The sequence below is a fragment of the Apteryx mantelli genome, chromosome 12, assembly GCF_036417845.1.
Source record: "Apteryx mantelli isolate bAptMan1 chromosome 12, bAptMan1.hap1, whole genome shotgun sequence".
Classification (NCBI taxonomy): Eukaryota; Metazoa; Chordata; class Aves; order Apterygiformes; family Apterygidae; genus Apteryx; species Apteryx mantelli.
The window spans coordinates 7872454-7893191 of record NC_089989.1 but is presented as its reverse complement, the minus strand read 5'-3'; the positions used below and the strand labels follow the sequence as shown (position 1 = coordinate 7893191).

General features: G+C 38.7%; 1 protein-coding gene across 1 annotated transcript in view; it reads right to left on the bottom strand.

Annotated features, from left to right (window-relative positions):
- The window catches only part of IQSEC1 (IQ motif and Sec7 domain ArfGEF 1), a 379636-nt gene extending 365153 nt beyond the window's left edge, over window positions 1–14483 (bottom strand). The window contains exon 1 of the mRNA XM_067303830.1: window positions 14442–14483. The gene's annotated coding sequence lies outside the window, so the exon portion shown is untranslated. The remainder of the gene's footprint in view (window positions 1–14441) is intronic.
- Between the last annotated feature and the right edge of the window lie 6255 nt (window positions 14484–20738).

Genomic DNA, 20738 nt, shown 5'->3' with positions numbered 1-20738 from the left:
TCAGAGGCCACTGCGTAAACACTGAAAATGCAGTCTGACTTGGGCAGGGAGACAGGGAGATAAGTCGAGTTGTAATCCATCACACTAACTGCTGCACCTACTGAGCTTTAAACAGTCCTGGTGCCTGGCTACTGCTCCAGTGACTCAGATCCTAATGCCATCATTTCTACAGCCATGTAACTTGACCATGTATAATCACTCACGGCGCTACGGTTGAGGAGAATGGCATAGAAACAGGTTTGGGCACAGTATTAAAATTGGCTGCATACTGCCATGGTTCTAAAACCGTGATCTGGAAGCCACCATTGGTACATGGAGCTTTTTCTGCTCAGCCATCGAATTAAATGATTCAAGAGGTTAGTAGCAAGGATTTGAAAGGGAGGCATAAAAAAAGCGGAGAAGCACTGCTGCCTTAATTACTCTGGTAGGATGAGGAAACAGTCACAGGGATTGCCATCGCAGTCTGTGTTTCTATGATATGGGTCTGACCAGAATAGTCTGTTGTGCTGTGAGAGGAAAACAATGTCATGAAACAGGAAGCTGAGAGAGCTTTTAATGGCATAGTTACAAAATGTCTCCCTGGCAGTCAAAGTAACAAGCTTATTTTCCAAGCAGAATACCAATGAAATAAAATTACAGTAAGTAGCATTTAGCAAAATACCGAATGGACTCAAACATACATTCATAAATTGAGGAGAGGAGAGGAGAGGAGAGGAGAGGAGAGGAGAGGAGAGGAGAGGAGAGGACAACTGGAGGGAACAATTCATTCATCTATTTCTCCCTTTTCTCCTACATTTTGGTGTTCCAGTTTAGCAGTGATGAAGTAAGGCAATAGTTTATTTGCAATGTTTTACTGATTTTCTAAACATTACAGCAAAGAAAGACAAAGAGCTGCAGTGCAAACAGGAAATACAGTATTTGCACTGTGCCAATGAGAATGCCTACGGTGAGCAACAGCAATAATATTGAGGGAGAGGGAGCAGGAGGAGATGAAATCCCCATGCCACAGAAAGAAAAAATACAAGCTCTAGGACAAGACAAGGACATTTCAGCATAGTCTCTTGAAGTGTTTCTCCAGAAACTTGAAAGTTTTCCACAGGGAAGAATCAGGAGCACCAGATCCCAAATCCTAGCAGATGACTGAGACAACACCCCACCTGTCTGGAAAGGGAGTTCAGTGGCTTCTCTGTCCTTGCTCATTTCCCATTTAGATGCAAGCAAACAAGCAGGATTCTTGCTTTTATATTCTGCACTTGAACTTCTTATAGATAAATCATTGCATATGTGCTTTTCTAGCAATTATCAAAGAAATACTAGGAAACATCCTAGGAAAGGTCTTTGCTGAGCATGCCAAGAACCTGATGTTACCTGTACCGCTGAGTTTGGGTTTGAACTTAGGCAAACCCTGCAGGGAGATATGGGCAGCCGAAACCCAGTCCTGATGCCTGAAAGCTCAACAGCAGGGAACTAGGGAACTGTTTGCTTCCAGCACCTGAATAGAGACTCACATTTACTATTGTTTTCCAGCTCTTGTCTAATATTGGTAGGGACACTGTATCAATTAACTTTCAAGTAGTTCCTTGGGAGTGTTTTAACTACTGAGCAGAACTGTTGATACAGAGAGCTTAACAACCACATCTGTTTAGATACCTCCTGAGCACATTCAGGACTGATTAGAGTCTAAGGATCCAAGTTAGTTTCCCTTCTGCTGCCTCTGTTTATCCTCAGTCTCTTGAAATCTTCAAACCCTCACAAAGCAACACCAATCTTTACTGTACTGAAAAGGAGCTTGTTTTCAATGACTTTGTGGTCTCATAACTTCAGACCCTGAAGTTGTTGAGCCCAAAAGAATCAGCAATCTTGCCATGCAGTAGTTGCTTCAAGGTATATATGTATATATATCACTATTAAAATAATTAGCCACCAGTCTTTTCACTTGACTTCAGTCTGCAACTGTTGCTCCATAAGCAGGAATTTCAACTAATAGTTGAAAATACAGTTTCCCAGTTCAGCTATAAATATTTTAAAAGCTGACCTTACTCTCCACCCTCATTATGTGCTGTATGGATGAATTGATATGTCCACAATAATTGTATTTTAAATTAGCCCTTAATTCTTATTTTTAAATCATTTATATAGGAGCTCTTACACTCTTCTAAAGGTGCAAAACTTTGGCTTGCTGCAGAACAATTCTCCCTGCTGTAAGCAGTAAGTATCTTGGGGGGGCAGGGGGAATAGGTACTGTTTAAATGCGTTAGTAAGGTAAAATGTAAGACTGTGAAATTCGTAAAATCTTTAGTCTGTATAAGTCTTTACAATTGGATCCATCTCAACAATGGAATGACAGCAAAGAATTGTGCAGTTGCATTGTGCAGTTCCATACACTAAGGTGAAAAATACTTGCACCTAAACAGCCTTTTTAGAATTTCAACATTAAGCAGCAAATTTTAAACAATGTAAATTCTTTCAACTGAATTTTTCAAGGGCTCCATCATGACAGGAAAAGCTAATTTTATGAGCAGCTATGTACTAATAGTCATGTAATATGGTTTTTTTTTTAAATGTAATTTAACATAGGTAGATATTTACTTTCAAAAAAATTCTGATCATCCATTTAAATTAAATGCACACAAGTTCATTCATCAATGTACAATACAAACTTCTATTTAGAAGACAGATGCCATGGTTTATACATCCCAAAGCTACTCAGCTAATATAACATCTTTGTTTCAGGCATAAGCAGTACTGTTTTAGTTAAGGAAATGCCAAGAGATTAAACTGATCTGATGGATCATGTAAGACCTTAGAGGGTTGTTTGATAGCATAATTATGAAGCCCAATGTATTTGAAGCTTATGCTCTGCATTTAAATAAACCGTGCTGTGAAACAGTGAGAAGGACAATAATGTCATGTTCTTTTCCTTTTTTGATTTACATACTGTTACTTTCCTATGTGACCAGTATTTCAATGGAATCTCTGATGCATCTACTCTGCTTATACTAACCGTGGGGATGGTGCGTGTTTAATCCACCAAGAGAGTACCAGGTAAGCATGGCAGTGAGGCGGTACTGAGGAGGACTGCTGAGAGAGGACTATGTGACTGCTGCCAGAGAAACATCCCCTCTCTTTTAGGTCATAAGAGAAAACAGTGCAAAGTTTGTTAATGGTTTACAGAAGATGGCTGCACAATGCAACATCTGACCTGATTCTAAATAATATATATTAGCATGTACCAAACTCATTTAATTTACTGCCACAGCTGGTAGTGAAAAATTTGCATAATGACTGTAGACTATTCAGATCAGCACCTAGCTCAGCAAATCAATTAATTATACAGTGATTTTACCATGCATGTTCGGTCAAATAATAGTTGTACAATGGTGACTTTGGACCCCAAATTTTAAAGGATCTGTTGAGTGTGTACATCCAGCTTTCAAATCTGAGCGGATTTATTTCTTTTTGGCTTGAAGCATGGGCAGAGAAGTTAACATCTGTTTGCAAAAGGCCATGCAATCATATTGTATCCTGCGAAGTACACTTGGGTACAAAGTGGCCTAAGGGAGAGAGGCAGATTCCTTGTCTGGTTGCAATTAGACGGGAATCATAATAGACTCATGTAATGGCCGCACATCAGTTTTGTAGAACTAAATAAAGAGAAGGGAAATCTGTGTCTCTTTATAAATGTATACTGTGTTTTCCTGACTAAAGCACAAAATGGGTGGAGATGAGTTTTCCTTCCTGTTTTTGATTTCTACAGGAAAATCTGTATGCATACTTGCCCATACATAAACCCACAGAGAGACAGAGGACTGCTGTGAATATAAGCCTGCAAGAAACGGAGTCCCTCTTCTGTAATGAATGTGTCAGCTCTCACTGATTTTAATAATTATTGAGGATGCACCGCTCTTTGCTAGACACGGAACAATTTCTATAGAAATCTGTAGAAAGCATGTGATTTTACTGTGAGTGGTAAGTTGCTGAAAGGACTGTCTTAGAAGCTGCTGAAGCTAAGGGAATAGGAAAAAATATTAAAGTAATGGGAGTGTATTTCAGATAGTGATGATCAAATAGGAAGAAAATGAAGAACATAAAGCTGATGCGATGTTTTAAAATGAAATATTCTAATCAGAATTCAAATATCTATTACATGAAGCTTTAATAAAGTTTATGCCCTCAAAGTGCTATATAAATCTAAAGTAGAAGACAGATTTAATCCCATTAAATATTTGTCAGGGATTAATAAAGTAGATAATATAATAAGAACTATTGGCTCTGGCATTACAATTATCCATTATTACCAAAACACGAATGCTCATGGCTTGAAAAAGAATTTTGCCTGAGAAAGGACTAAAATGATTGGACTTCACATTTCTTTTTAATTTATCACAGGCACATGTTAGAGCCACTACTGTTTTCTCAGCTCTTTTTATCTCCTGACTGTAAAGCTGGCTTTGTTTCCTTATTACAGAGGTTTCCAGTGGAAATGCTGTAACAAGGATATTTCTATAACCTTCCTTTTAACAGAAACATGGCAATTTGACCTACTGATTCTGTATGGTTTTTTCCTATTCAACAGCAGAATATCATCATCAGCCTCCACGTAGTTAAAGGGCTGCTGCCAAAACCAACTTCCTTTGCTCAGATAGTGACATTCAGTGATATCTGCAATCCGTTTCAGTCAAAATGTCAAATTCGTTAGTTTAGAGAATGCCTGGCTTGCACATTGCTCACACACTTTATTTTCTTGTGTCATCCCAACTTTTAAGTCTGACTGAAAAAATTATAAGATAAATAAAAAAGTTCTGAGTGTTGCAAATATGAAGTTCTCCATTACATCCAAGAACTCGGTCTGAGGCATTACATAATCTCTTTTCACAACATAAAGCTAGAAATCCATTTATACATATCCTTTATACTTTTTTCCTGTTTCTGAGGATTTTTTATACACTTCTGAAGCAAATGGGAAGTATTTTTTAAGAATACACTACTTCTCTGTCCTTACAAGTTTAAAGCTTCTGTTTCACATCACAATCATTCCAATGGCAACTAAAATGATTAGAATTCAAATATTTGTGTTTGGGTTTTTTAACATAGTATTGTTGTCTGAATTAATTCAAATTGAATTAATTAATTCTTCTCCATTTGGGTTTAAAACTCTTCAGCTATCAACTCAAGGAACTGAAATAACACTTGGTGATTTTAGTTCCTAAGCACCATTAATAAATTTACACTTCACGACTGAAGTGAACAATGCATAATTTGTTTATGTACTGCAATTTATTTGATGAACACAAACATATGCAAAATGAGTATTTCAAGCATTTGGCAACTCAGTTAACTTTCTTTTCACCTGTGCATAACTAAAAAATACTTTTTAGAACTTTTAATGCCATGTTTTGTAGCCACTCATCAGGTGACCTTTCCTGTATAACAATGGGAGGAAGTAAAATAAAAAAAAGTGTTCTCATTGACTAAAAGTGTTTTGGAAATTCATGCCAGACTCCATATGAAGATAAATCACAGCCAGGCTGTCAAAGCATACATTTTCTACTGATAGGCTATCAGCATCCCATGAAATATTGAAAGTACTCAAATCTGTTAAAATTAAAACCAACTGGTTATGTTATTTCTCTATAGATTTAGGTCAGCCTTTCCATGATTTCCAATTGTAAAACGAGAAGCCAAAGTAAAACCAACACAGAAAAGCTAATTCATTCTCCAGCAAAACAAGACACACACACTATAAAGTATTACACAAGGAAGGCCACTGTTCCTGTTTTTTAAAGAAACAAATGGCACTCTGCTTTCTTCCCTCTATCTTCAGCACTATATCTGAACTACAATATCTGGAGAGGAAGGATGTTCTGAGAGTCAGGAGACTTGGCTTCAAGTCCCCACAACTTCCTAAACGATGAGTAAATCAATAAAATTGTTATTTCCTTTCTAGAGTGAGGCATTTGGAGACGTTTAAGTTACGGCTACAGCGAGATCATCTGGTTGGGTCAAGTCTTCATGATGTCTCTGTGGCTGCAAGAATGCCAAACCTTCTCGCGCTCCCTGATGCACTAGAATGAAGTTCCTGGGTAGTTGTCTCGGCAGGGCTCCACGTAAGAGGAGTTTTTTGTAAAAGTATTAGGACAAAGAAGTGATTAGAAATTTTGAGAACATACTAGATCTATGGTCAAAAAACCCTATACAGTGTTGGGTAAGCTATGGAACACACTTTACAGTAATACCTGCTGTCCCGTTCACTGGTTGCTGGACTTGGCTTTCCCCAAAGGTAACTTAAGCTTTTTGCGTAGGTGATGGCTACCTGAATTTCTCACAGAGCTGATGGCTGATGCTTTGCCCCCCTCATGCTCCACCCCCGAATCCATTACTTTTCTCATGTTACTAAACACCTTCCTTTTTCACAGAAGGACAAAACTGAGACTTTTAAAGTTTTTTCTTGGTGAGTGTGGTGGGGAGGAGTGGGGGCATTCCCAAAGAATGTCATAGAATTTGGGTCAAGGAAGAAGATTCAACTTTATTTACAATTAGAGGTGAAGCAGGATCTTGCACATGGCCATATATATAGTATAGCTATGTATAAATATAGTTCCTCTCCCCCAGTGAAAATTTGCATAAAGTGGATATTTCATTACAAAATGAATGTTTATCTAAATTCTCATCACAAAAGATAGACATTCACTTGAGAACTGCATATAAAACTATTAGAGTGCTTATATGTGATGTGAGCACATTGCATAGAAGTCCCTGGTCTGAAACCAAGGGTATGGGTCTTTTCTATCACAACCATTGCAGACAGAAGTCTCCTTGTACTAGAATCTAGTGCAAAACTGCAAAAAGTTTTAGTGTTATAAAATGACTATTTTCTGTAAAAAATTTCCAAGAATTTGAAATGCCAGTCTTACTACCATGCACAGAGTAATTGCGTGCCATCACCAAAAATTTCCTTTCTAACCAATCACTCAGAGACTGACAAACTCTGATATTCCTAAAAGATATCCTATTGCTGAATTTCTTGACCCACTCTGTCAGAATACACTGGTTTTCCACATTGCATTTTGATTCTCACTGACATCTCACTTTTCTCTGTCTTCACCTTGACCAGAATTTTAGCTGGTGAGCTAAAATACCAGTTTTGCTAAACATGTGCTTCTCCCATGCAGTACAAATGAAGCTACTAGTGCTCAGCCCTTCTGAATTCAGGACAGGACGTTTTCAAAGTATATGAGATCTATTATTCTGAAATGCCTACAAAGTAGCCACTCCTGGTTTCCAGCTATAAGTCCAAGAGAAAGTGGGCAGTGAGAGATATCAGAGTTGAAGAAGGGTGGAGAACACGAAGGGTGGAAAAAGAAATAATCACAGTAACACTATTTTAAAGTCTGATTTCTTCTTAGCTCTGAATGTAAATAGATGTTGTCTAGTATTGCTCTTGTCAGTTCAATATTAGTGCCACAGGTGGCATTCTTTCCTACTACCAGCAATCTGTGAGATATTGAACTCAAAGCTCTAACTGGTTCTTCACAATCCAGCAGTTTTCATTTGACATATTCAGTTTTGGAACAAACAAATCCCAAACTTCCTACCAGTAATATTTTCATTCCCTTGCTATGATTTATTTTCAATAAAAATTAAATTTGCTCCTTTATCCTGTAGGACACCCAAATAATAGCAGGATCTTAAAAGCATGCTCCTAGTGTGAAAAAATAATGAGAAAATATTATCATAACTGAAGTATAACACACTATTCTCAGAACAACATCGGGGCATGCCACAAGGTTTGTTATTTGGTTCTTTAGGTTCATTCATGAGAACAAAAAAAGATGACAAGTAGGCATACTGCCTTGAAAAATATATTTCTTTCATCTAGCAGTATAAAAAGTTGCGTTCATCTGTAAGAATTTTTTTATTAGAAGTTCTTTTGTTCATTTTAATGGATCAAAATCTAGTAGAATATTGAGGAATGGGGACATTGTATACTCAGAAGCTCCTGCCGTGCAACCATTATTTGCTGTCAAATGCAAAAACTTACATTTGTCAGGAATAGGATAGGAAACTTGAATATTCACAAGACCAACACTTTCAACAAACAAAGAAGCCAACATGTACATAATTAGAGGTGCATTATTATACATACAATATGCATGCAATAAATAAGCATGCAAATCATCAAAAACCTACATTGCATTTTAAGGAATTAAATATGCAACACTAAAATGATTTAATTCAGAATGAGAAACTTTAATAAGAACTTGTATTCCTCCCCCTCTCTCCTTTTTTTGGCAATCCATATTTTCACATTTCCTTTTTCGTGTTTACACTTCCTCTCTGGATGATATTTGAGAAGATCCCTGCTCTGTTGAAGATCAAGTTTAATCACTGAATGTGGTAAAATCGTATTATAGCTCTTTGGATATCTGGCAAAATGAATCCTGATTCCTTAATCTTTGTTGCTATAGCTTCTTCTAAATGTAGTAGCCTTAGAGGAGTGACTGATTGCCCTTGAGGTAGCTGGACCTGATCCCACTAAGAGCTCTGAAAAGGACTACTTGAATCTGAATGAAGAGTCTTACTTACTGGCACAACTGTTCATAGAAATGAAAACCCAGAAAGCAAGAGAATTTCACTGTTGAAAGCCAAAATGTTTGTGCATTCATTCAGTTGGAACTCATGAGATTTAATAGAAGAAATAGTGTTGATTTAGAATAAATAGCCAATTTGTAGAACAGTGTTGAATACCCTCAAACCACAGTCTGCAAGGAGAAAATGTTACTAGATCAATTGCAGAAGCTGAACCTATGATGTATTTACTCAGCTATAACTTATACTTTTCTAAAAGTAATATGTAAATAATAATCAAGCCAGAGCTGGCTGCTATGGAAATGGAGATACGCCATAGAATTTTGACTTCATAACTTTACCCAGGTAGGGAGAAGGGCTGGAATAAGGGGGAATTTAAATGGATACAGGCATTGTTTATAGTAATTAGCTTATAAGAAAGGGCCTTGGGATTATAGTGTGACAGTGTTTCCTGGTACCGGAAGGGCAGCCAGCCCATACTAGAGAATAGACAAACAAGACATATGAACTGTGTCTCTTATGTGTCCTATTTCCTGCGAGGCACTGTGATAGTATTTTGGAACAGAAATATCTAGGTGTAGCTTTTTCAATGAAAAAATCAGTATTTTTAATAACTTCAGTAAAAAATAATTTTCTATGAACATAAGAACTTTTTCCATCTCTCAACATACTGTATGACATAAATGAGACATTCAAAATTTTTGAAATATCTATTTCCCAATCTATGAGATGCCTAACTACTGAAAAAGAGAACGTAATTAATTAAAAAAAACCAATTAATACTTACAGGGGTTATAAAGTGCATTGAAGTAATCTGTATTTCAATCTCACACTTCAGCTAATGCTCTCAAAAAGTTTGGATAGCTACAAAGGAAAACTTCTTGGACAGAAGGTTCCAAGTTCATGATAAGTATCATTATTAAGCCCAAGCATGTTACTAATTAGCAAGACAAGAAAATCTAAGAAAACTCAAGTGAAAGAGAAATGGCTTTTTCGTCTAAATCACAAGCTATCCATCATATAGATGTTCCTTTATTAAAAAAAAAAAAAACTCAAAAATATAGAGATTCCAAGAAAGTTTAGAATAGCATATAGGAAAATTACTGCTTGCTTATATGCCTAACATGAAGTATTGGGAGCACTGTGTAACGATGTTTTTTAACTACAGGAGCCTCACTCATGATAACAGAGAGCAGTGGGAGGTTCAGGACTGGGCAGACTTGTATTGTTATTTAGAATTATAACTTTCACTAAAACAGTGAAACGATGTAAGCCTACAGATAAAAATGACATTTTGCCTTCCAAGGGAGGCTTTGTGTCTAACGAGTCAAGAAAGAAATCAAAAGGAGCACAAAATCATACACGTGATCATGAGCAAATCCTGAAGGTACAAATTATACTGATGTGTCTGAATTTGTAATGAGACATTCTTTAATAACGGAGATAACATTAACAGTGTACTTACTGACCACCTGGTCAGGTAATGAGAAAAAACAGAGTGCATTACACTTCTGGACAAATCCAAGGTGAGTATTAATTTTAAGTTGTCTCCAACATACAGAACTGTCTAGTGACTCACTATAAATGAGTCTGATGCAGCATCCATATTTTGATATCAGTGCTATGTTTTAAATGCCAATAATTAAACAATTCTTCTCCTGACTGCAAGGCAGAGTCAAGAAACTCACACTGGCACCCCTGCCAATGATGGACTTCAGTTTTAAGAAGTCTCTTTCTAGGGCCATAATATACCTTACTGGCCAAAGCACCTTAAACCAATTCTGGTGCAGCTTTTTGTCCCAGTATACACATTATCTCCCTTCCTCTGTTACAGAGGTTCCTTCTCCCACAGTGAGCAATTACAGGTGACACCTTACTGAGATTTTATCAAAATGCACCATAACCATATTCAGTAACAAAAACAATTAAATAGAACAATATGTGCAAACGTGTACACTGAAGTAGCAATACAGGCTTCAAGCTGATTAGATAGGTGGCAATAGGGAAAGGCAAATTAGGCTCCTGCCTCCTCTAAGGAGGACCAGCAGGGACAACTGGAAATAAGGATCAGTGTTTGCAACAGGTTCCTCTAAAATTCTCTCATTGCAACATCTTTACTACTTTATGCCCCCTCAGAGCCTTGGATCCTCTCTTCTATGTTCTATGAGATGTCCATGCATCCTTGCAGTCATGAACTACATTTCCCAGTGCTTTCTGTTCTGGTCATATAATATAACTAAAATAAAATTTGCATCTGAGAACAACAAATGGCACTCAGTGCATGTTCTCTGTGAAGCACAGCTCATATTCAACATATTTATATATTTACATTTTTAGTATTGATGCTATGCTGCAAGACCTTGGATGTTCTGCCTTACTCCTGGTGACCCAGGAGCTGCAGGGGCGGTAAGAGATGAGGAACCCTCTGCTTTCCCAGCATTCTCACAGACAGCAGGAGATGAGGGTTTCACTTTCTTAAGCAGGTGTTTTGTGAAATAAAGGTTTTTCCCCAATCAGCATGCTGTCAACTGATCTGGTTCACTGCATTTATCCATTCCCATCACTTGACTTAGGTATGCTCTTTGGGAATGGAATCCTCTTGAAAAATAGCTTTGGTTCCTCTCATTTCCTAAGCTTCCTCCCCACAAACACTTTATCTGATATACTCTCTTTATTATGTGCAAAGAAAGCATAGCTCTAGTGACTTAAAATGATGTATTGGCAAGCACTGTGAAATATTTATATGAAATACAGAAGTGACACCCCCAGGCTGCTTGCACCTGCTCCGTTCTGGTTTATTCCCCCTTTTGCCCTGCATCAGAAGGCCCCAAATGAATTCCTTTTTGTTGCTGTTGTTTTTAATACATTGCTTTCAATCTGTATGAACTAGGTAGCTTTTAGATGTCTGTTAAGTTTTGAGTTCATATGCAGTGGGCGACAGCAATTCTGTTTAATTCTGTTTATAAGTTGTCACTGATAAACTGTCCGAGTTAGTAATAACTTACAGTCTCTGCCATGGTGGGCAGATTTTCTGTTGCATATACTGTATAGTATTTGTTATCAAAGAAAACTGCAATTTTTTTCCAGGTGATGAAGCTTGTAGAACAAATCTGTCTTTTCCATTCTGGAGCAAAGGTACTTCTCTCTCCTGACTTGTTCCGACTTAGATGCAGTAGTATGTTCATATTAATGGAAGAACACAATAATACACATGTTCAGTCTTGCCACAGTTTGAACTTGCAACAAGTATCCATGACACCTGTCAGCCCCATCTATCTTCTTCCCATTCTAAAAAGTTTCACAATAACCTTTCAAAGGTGGCTTTGAAGTTGCAGGCAGTGTTTCATAGACATCTGCCTAGTTGCATGTGCTACTGACTTCATGCCATTGTGAACTAAAGCCTGCTGCCTTGTATTGCCTGTTCGCTGAGCACGACGGGGATCACTACTCATGGCTGCACAGTCTGTTGGGTTACAGCTCTGGGACCCTGAAGTGCAGAGGCATGTACTGTCCTTTTCTTACATGGCCATACCCTGGGATTAACATTATAAATTCACTCAGGAGTCTAGGGGATGCTTGAACGCCTTTTATATCACCAGGCCTAGGATGCAATTTTGGTCTATCTTTCACTTTACTGTTCAGAGGAGCATATTCTATAAAAAAGATAATTCATGATAATCTGGCTGCACTTACTTCCATTCAATGAGTCCCTCAGCGGGGGACTACTCCCTTTGCCAAGAGCTTTGACATGTAAAATTCATCATTATTTGTTATTTTCACTGTTTTTATTTCTATATTTAAAAAAATTACCAATCCTTAGGTCTTATCCTAGAATATTGTCAAAGATACCAAGAATTGGGCAGTGTCAGCTATTTATTCAGTGCAGATAGCCGTATCTCCCCAGTTATTTTTCCTTATTTGTATGACCATGTGTCTAGAAGCCCTAGTCAGAGACCAGATGTCATTGTGTAAAGTGCTGTAAAAACAGTGCAAAATGAAGAGTTTCTGTCATAGAGGACTGCAGTAAGCTCAAATAAAACTAAAGAGACAAGGTGATGCCTTCTAGAAAGAAACCTTGCAAAGATCATTATTGCAACATCAAAAATACTCAGTTAAAGAGTACCCCAATCCTGTAGGGGAGGGTGGGTGGAAAAGTATTCTCAAATCATTTCTGTTGGGTCAAATAGCTGTAGACACTGAGGATGCTTTGATCCACTAAGAAAAGAAATCCTCTTTCTATTTCTCATCTTGCTGAAATACTTAATACCTTGTGTTTTGTACCTGTCTCTATATGCTCCATACATAAGCTCATGAAAAGTGACTACTGATTTCCTATGCAGAAAAGCACTGAGAGCATGTTCTTCCCTCAGTTCATTCATCACTGCTTCAGAAACTAATTTGGAAAGGCTTTCACAGGACAAATATATACCTTTTATTCTGAGTTACCTCCCAATACAAGTGACTTCCCAGCACAGGAATGCTCATCAGCATTCAGATCTTCTACCAGACAGACGAAAGGATTACCAACAACAGTGACTGGCTCTTCAGAAATCCAGGGATACTTTAAAGAAATAGGATACCTTGAAGAAGTAGTAAAGAAGTATCCATTTCATACACAGTTTATAAAGGATTAATAAAATACACTGGTACAGTCAAGTGTAATAGTTAAAAGATAATTTATAACTGCTTATCAATGTATTTATAATCATCTGTAGTCCTACTCTCATCTATCACATGCTGGTAAATGCTTTGAATTTGTCATTCAGTGATTGACAATTCTGAGACGTTTCATTTCCCTGACTCAATTTCTCTTGGGACATTGTAAAAGCTTTGATGGAAAGTGCTCTACAAAAGCTAAATACTATTTTGTAAAAGCACCCCTTGGTTTCCACCACTTCCTGAATCAAATCTGGAAACTTTCCATTCTTACAGCATAAAGCAGATACCTTTGGATTTTTACACTTATTGCATGAATTAAAGCAGAAAAGCAAGAAGAAGAAGCTGGGTCAGAATCTTTTTACCATCAGCTACTTACATTATCTACTCTTCAATGATGTAAGAATGACACCATGAAAATTCATGTGTGTAGTCAAATAAGTCCTTCTCTCTCCACATAGCTTAATCTTCTTGCTTTCAGAGTCAAGTATAACCTCCTTAGGGACAGGTCAAAATCAGTTCATCATGTTGGCAAAAACTTTGAATTATCCTGTGTGCCTAATCTGCTGTTAGCAGTTGTAATGTTATTTTATTCACGATTCCTGACTGCTCATGGTATTAGTCCATTATGCTCTGCCTCAGGTATTTTGGATTTTTTTTTTTTAATCAACTCCTCTCTAAAAGGATGCAGTGAACAACTGAAATAGGATTTAAAAATAAACAATAGTGGAAGAAGTACAAATAGTTCGTATTATCACTGGATTCAGATTGTAATGGGATGAGAAGTGGGCAGTCTAAAAACTGCCATTATTGCAAACTGGTTACAGTTTGTCATCAAGCTGGACACAGCAAAATAATCACCTCGCTCAAACTGGGATTAGGCAGGGCCCAGCAAGTCTTCATATTTTGATATTTATATTGGTAAAGCAATTCAACACACCTCTCTTTCTAATGATTTTGATAGTGGATTATGATATTAGCATGCATGATCCACACTAAAGATAATAGTAGTTCATCAGCTAATTTCCCTTGGTAAAAATGCCAGCATGGTACCACTATCTGCAACTTTTAGGTCTTAAATCTTAATTCTTCATTCCTTATGCACCAAACAATCACAGTGCATCTATCATAAGTTTTGCATATACAAGAATAGATTATTAGTTTTATCACAGGGGCAATAAGGAACAAAAAGTTACCTTGGCAGATCACAGCAAAAATGATGATGCCCCACGGAGAACAGGAAACAGACTGAGAGAGGATTAGGTTTAATCAGGAAGTAGAGACCTTTGTTCCTCATACCATTAACCTCTGCACTTTTTATGGCAACAGGCAGCAACAGCCTGTTAAATTATTCCTCATTTAAATTTTAAATCCGTCTAGTGTCTGTAGTTACTAAATGCAATTCAGTTCAACATAAAGCACTTGACTAGAAAGTTTGCATAAAATCAAATCTGCATTTACACGTATGTCCTCCCATTTTAGAAAATAAAAATTCTAAAGAGGCAACTTCCCATTTCCTGCATTTAACAACACCCTGAATTTTAAAATTGAAGTCAAACTATCCACCATTTCCTATATAATCTTTGATACTAAATGGATTTATACTTATACATCCAGAACACAACTGATTCCTATAACTCTTAAAGATTTTGAAAGTATTTTGCTAAGGCATTACTATGGCTTGCAGTTGTGGATATGTTAATTAATTGCTGATGAAAGGTTACAGGTGTTCTCTGTTTCATATTTACATATCTAAGAACTCTGAGGTAATTTCCAGAGAAAATGATAGGCAAGCCTTTAAGCAGAGGGCTTCATACATTAGTATGGAGATTGTATTAAAACTAGAAAGGAATGGAAATTCACAAATTAGAATCAAACCTAAATGAGTAGCCATACAGCTGCATGACAAGATAACTTGCTTTTCCTTTGGAATATCTTTTGGTAGAAAATGCAAGCAGAGCTGCTATCCCATCAAAAATCAGTGTGGAAAAAAGAACAGGCATTAGTGCTCAAAGGTGTGCTGAAGGTCAAAGTTCTGACAGCTGTTTGGAAATTCAACACAAATGTGAGGCAAGGTTTTCTGGTCTCTCATTTTCATCCTGCCTTCTTCCCTTCTCCAGACTGAATGTCAGAATACACGACAGCAGAGGTTCTGCCTCTGTTTCATACAGCCCAACAGCCTGTAGGTTCCACAGAGCAGTATGCAAATACGCAGCTTCTACAGTCCCAGGTTCCTCATCAGAATTTCTTGTCCAAGTTCTGCTTGTTCCCAGTCCTGGGTGAAGTCCAAGGGGATGACAGTTTCAGCAATCACCTTTGGCTCAAAGCCCTTGGTCTAAACCAAAAAAGGGAATTTAGGCTCAATTTAAATACTTAATTCCAAAAACATGATCCTCATACTTTGTCTCACCCAGACGCCTACTCTTTTTCTTTCTGACAGTAACATTCCTTCATCATCTACAATTCTGCCCATTGCAGACCCAGAAATATCCCATTTGACAATACTGAACAATTCAAATATCTATTGCATAACTCACACAAAAACTGGGGCACCACATCATATTCAGTGGCTGTTTAATCAGTCCTTGAAGCAGGAACTAGAAGCCAGCTGACTAGCCTGATCCCTACACCAGTGATTCAATCCCCTTCTCTATCTCATTAAACTTGAATTCTTTTATGGAAGAGTGGCATTTCTACAAACACATGACAGAGCAAAAACTAAGTTTGTCTCAAAATAGCCTCTAATGTAGAAGGCATGTACAAGTTTGCACCTTCCTGTTTCTTAGACCGCGCCGAAGTGAAATCCCAGGTGCATGCTTTGCGCCCATACTACTCATGCTGTGGTCCATAATATACTATAACATTGTCTATGAAATGACTGCCTTTTTTTTTTTTTTTTGCCATCCTCTCCCATTCCTTCCTACAACACAGACGTGTTTTCATACAATTGTAAGCAAGTATCAGTGTCCACTGACAAGCATAGCCAACAACAGCCTGTCAGGAGCTGTTCGTGCTTCATTAAAATATTTGTAATTACAAACAGTAAAATTACAATTCTGTAAAATCATTACAGTTCTCTTTACTTAAATTCCAAGTATTTAATGGACAAGAGGAGAGAAATGGATGTCATTTACCTTGACTTTAGCAAGGCTTTCAACTCTTTTGCCCACAATATTCTTGTATTCAATTAGGGACATTATGGACTGGATGGGTGGACAACTAGATGGTAGGTGTGACAAAGGAAAGAGATTAAGGTGGGCTGCAGTTTGTTTGCACTCCATGAGAACAAGCAAGTTTTCTTGTAGTATGTGCTTGTACTTCATGAGAGAAAGACATACTTTCTTTAAAATTTACCATCTTTACGCTCATTGTCCTGCTTCAGAGTGAGATTTTCAACTGTGTAATGATTCAGTACCTTCCTATCATTGTGAGCCAAGTAGAAAACTCTGTTTCAGAGGGTTTCCCTCACCTTTTCTTGAACGTCTTCCGAAATTAACATTGGTCTGCTTGCAAACAGCTGCACGTGCTGATTCAGATTTGAGGTAGACATTGAAGTACTGCAGACATAAATACACACTGTATATATACGCTACATATTGGCCCTTTGAGGAAGTTGTGACAAGGTAGATGGAAACTTAGCATTTTGGGGGTTAAATTTCAGGAATAGTTTTTCAGAGATTTACTGAGAATTACTTCTCCAATCGTTCATGCCTTAAGAATTTTTTAGAAATGTTCATACTTTTGATATAGTAGTATATTAGGGACTTGTAGAAGTAGAAGGAATGAAATAGGCATTTCAACCAATGTAATTTCATCTTTCAAATCTAGTTTTTGCAGAGGTTACAGTGCCTATAACCAGTCTGCATTGCACTGATGTGATTGCTTAAAAAAATCACTGTAAATAGGAACTGGAGCTACAAAGGGATCCAGGCATTGTGACGTTCAGCATTGCAACGTCAAATTCCTATTTATTTGGCTCCACAAACCAAAATGTTAGTGGTTCTGTTTCACATATAGGGAGGACTGTGCCTCACAGTGAACAGTATGCTGAATGGGGAGATACCTTGGCTAAACAAGAGGATAGAAGTGATCTTAAATCCTGCCTATAATTAGAATTCAGTGTCAAAACTTTGTGACTATTGAGGTTCCCAGGCCTTTCCCTCCCAAAAAGAGAGAGGCCTGTTTGTATACAATAGGCTACTGTTTCAAATGCTATTTCTCAACTTCTCTCTTTAAAAGAATGACCATGTAGCCCTTGGGAGAAAACATAAACCCAGGCCAACATCTGGTTCTGCTGGACTAAGGAGTGGGGAAGTGATAGGATCATAGGAAAACTCATGTTGGAAGGGACCTCAGCAGGTCATCTAGTCCAACCTCCTGCTCAAAGCAAAGTCAGCTGCTAAGCCAGACCAGGGATTTATCCAGCCAGGTTTGACAACCTCCCAGGATGGAGACTACATAACCCCTCTGGGCAGCATCATCCAGTTCTTAGCTGTCCTCATGACAAAAGCTTTTCCTTATATCCAGTCAGAACCTTTCTTGTTTCAGCTTATGCCCATTGCCTCTCGTCTTCCCACCATGCACTGCTGTGAAGAGCCTGGCTCCCTCTTCTTGATAGCCTCCTCATAGGTATTGGAAAGCTGCACTTAGGTCCCCCAAAGACCCCTCTTCTTCAGAATGACCAAGCCAATTCCTCAGCCTCTCCTCACAGGGCACGTGTTTCAGCTCCCGACTAGTTCGATTGGCCCTCTGCTTAACTCATTTCAGTTTCTTGATGTCTTTGCTGCATCGTGGAGCCAAAAACTGGATGTGTTATTCTAGATGTGGTCTTAATGAGCACTGAGTAGAGGGGGATAAACACTTCCCTCAGTGTACTGACTTTGCTCAAGTCAGTACAGCCCAGGATGCTGTTAGCCTCCTTTGCTGCCAGGGCTGCTGCAGGCTCCTGTTCAGCTTGCTGTTCACCGGGACCTCGAGGGCCTTTTCTGCAGAGCTGCTCCCCAGCCGGTCAGTCCTCAGCCTGTATGTTGCAAGGGGTTCTTTCTTCCCACGTGCAGGACTTCGCACTTTTCCATTTGAATTTCGTAAGGTTCCTGTCAGCCTGTTCCTTCAGCCTGTCTAGGTCCCTGTGAATGGTCCTGAATGTCCGGCCCTCGAACATATTGACAGTTCCCCGCCCAGTCTGGTGTCATCTGCAAGCTTGAGAGTGCACTCTGTTGCCTCTGCCTTGCCATGGATAAAGATACTAAATAGGACAGGTCTTAACACAGACCCCTGAGGAACTCCAGCTGTAATAACCCTCCCGGCCAAATGACCTGTTAACCACTGCTCACTGAGCCTTATCATCCAACCAGCTTTTTAGGAAGGCACCGCTGCCTATCGCCATTGACCATTTTTGATAGCGACAGGCCTCGATGAGTATTCATTTCCATGCGTATTACTAGGGCACCACACCCCTAGCTAGCCATGCTTCTCGGTACGCATCGATACCTCTCGATCTCGAGAGGCACCAAGGCCCGGCGCTTTCCATACCTCCTCCTAGGGATCAATAGCACTAGGTCTCCGTAGGTATCGGTTAACAGTCGATATCGATCCCTGCCGATCACCATCGATACCTCTCGCTCTCGACAGGCATCTATGGCTTTCGCTCTCAGGCCCAGTTTGCTCCCAGGAGCTGGCCTGCAGTGTGGCATGGCTTTGCTCTGCACTTCAGAGGAAGGCTGGCTCTAGCAGGCCTTCAGCACACAGAGAGGCTCATGGAACTGAGAGGAGCCAGCTCCCTGCTGAGTGCTCATGTGATTTAAGATTTGGGGCAAGATTCCCAGCTTGTAAAATGCTTTGGGATCCTTTTATATAAAACATGGCATGGTTGTGCTCAGAAGCAGGTGTTCAGAATAATCTCCATAACTCCGGCATATTTTTAATACAATACAAAAGATAGCTCAAAATGAGCTCAGCACAGCACTTGTGGAGAAAAAACACAAAACAGAAAAACTGGCACTGGCGTAATATCAGCTTTCTGTCTTGGCTCTTTACAGTAAGAAAGCAGCGTGGCCAGCTGCCAGTTCTCTCAGCACAGAACAGCATATGAGAAACTTTAAACTCTTCCTCATTACACGCAGACTTTCTTGTGCCATCACAGCAAAGTTCCCAAATTGCAAATCAGATGTCACAGCCACAGATACAAAAACCAGAGACAATGGTTGTTAAAATTCAGGTCCCTATTCTGTCCTCATTTTTACAGTTTGTTCCTACCCCATTCAAGATGCTTTTTGGCAAATGACTGGTGGTTGCTACTGCCTCCGACTTTCTGAAGCAACTAGGAAATGAGCAGCTGAGGACAGCAACTATAGTTTTAGAACACTCCATGAACCAGGTAGTATATTTATAGCTTATACCATCGTTTTCAAGTATCCTTGGAACTTCTGATGTTAGCAGGACAGCAGAGCAGGTCAAAAAGGCCATATCCTCTGTTCCCCTCTAGCATAGCCTTCTCTGTACACTCTCCTCTGTATTAGAAACCTTTTCTCCAATTTGCTCCTGAAGACTCAGTGCCTAAAGATGTTGAATGTCTCATGGTAAACTTGTTTTATTAAAACCTCTACCAAAACTCCCATTCGAAGGCAGAACAATCTAACACCTTTCTTAGTTATTCTATTTCTGCTCCTGCCAGTTTGAAAGAACTGCTTGCCACCTTGATTTCATTGTCACGACCCTGCACTCACTGATGCTTGTTCTTTTGATTTGGATATTCCTGAGAAACTGATGAACCAAAACTTCTTGTATGAATAAGTTATATTTGAAAAACAGACCTTTGGCTCATGATCATGCCCAATGCTTTTGAAAAATTCTATTCTTCCACACTACAGAGCTATGTTAAAACTACCACTGAATTCAGGAAGGATGCAAAACAAATATCATGGACATTCCCTGTTACAGCTTGTTAACTAGCATGAACATTAAGCCCACTCTACAAGTGAGGTCAGTCTGCTGAGGAAACAGATTATCAGTCAGCAAGAATTAGCATAGCCTCATTGAAAAAAGGTTGAATTACAACAGCTTGCAACAAGTCAAGGATTTTGGCCCTTGCATTTGAAATACTACTTGACAAACTTCTTGCCTTTTCTTCAACATATGACTAACTCACTTGAGCTCAAATGCCCCAAATGACTCTCTTGCCCAATTTCTTTTACTTCTGCTCTAAAGGAAACTGGGAATTACAGAAAACAATAAGTAGTAGTAAATAAAAGTCCCCATGAAGTCATTGTATTTAATTTTAGGCCCAAAATAAATTAAATAGCCAGAGAACACTGAAGTTCCCTTTTAATATTGAACATTGGTTTTCTCACTATTGATACCAGGAATGCAGGAGTGGAGGTGAAAAATAATGTGTACTTGTGTCCCATCCCCAACACTGGAGAGGGGATATGGCTGGGGGAATCAGCCGGTCTCGGGATGCAGTCCCAGATTACCCAGTTTAGATGTAGTCACTC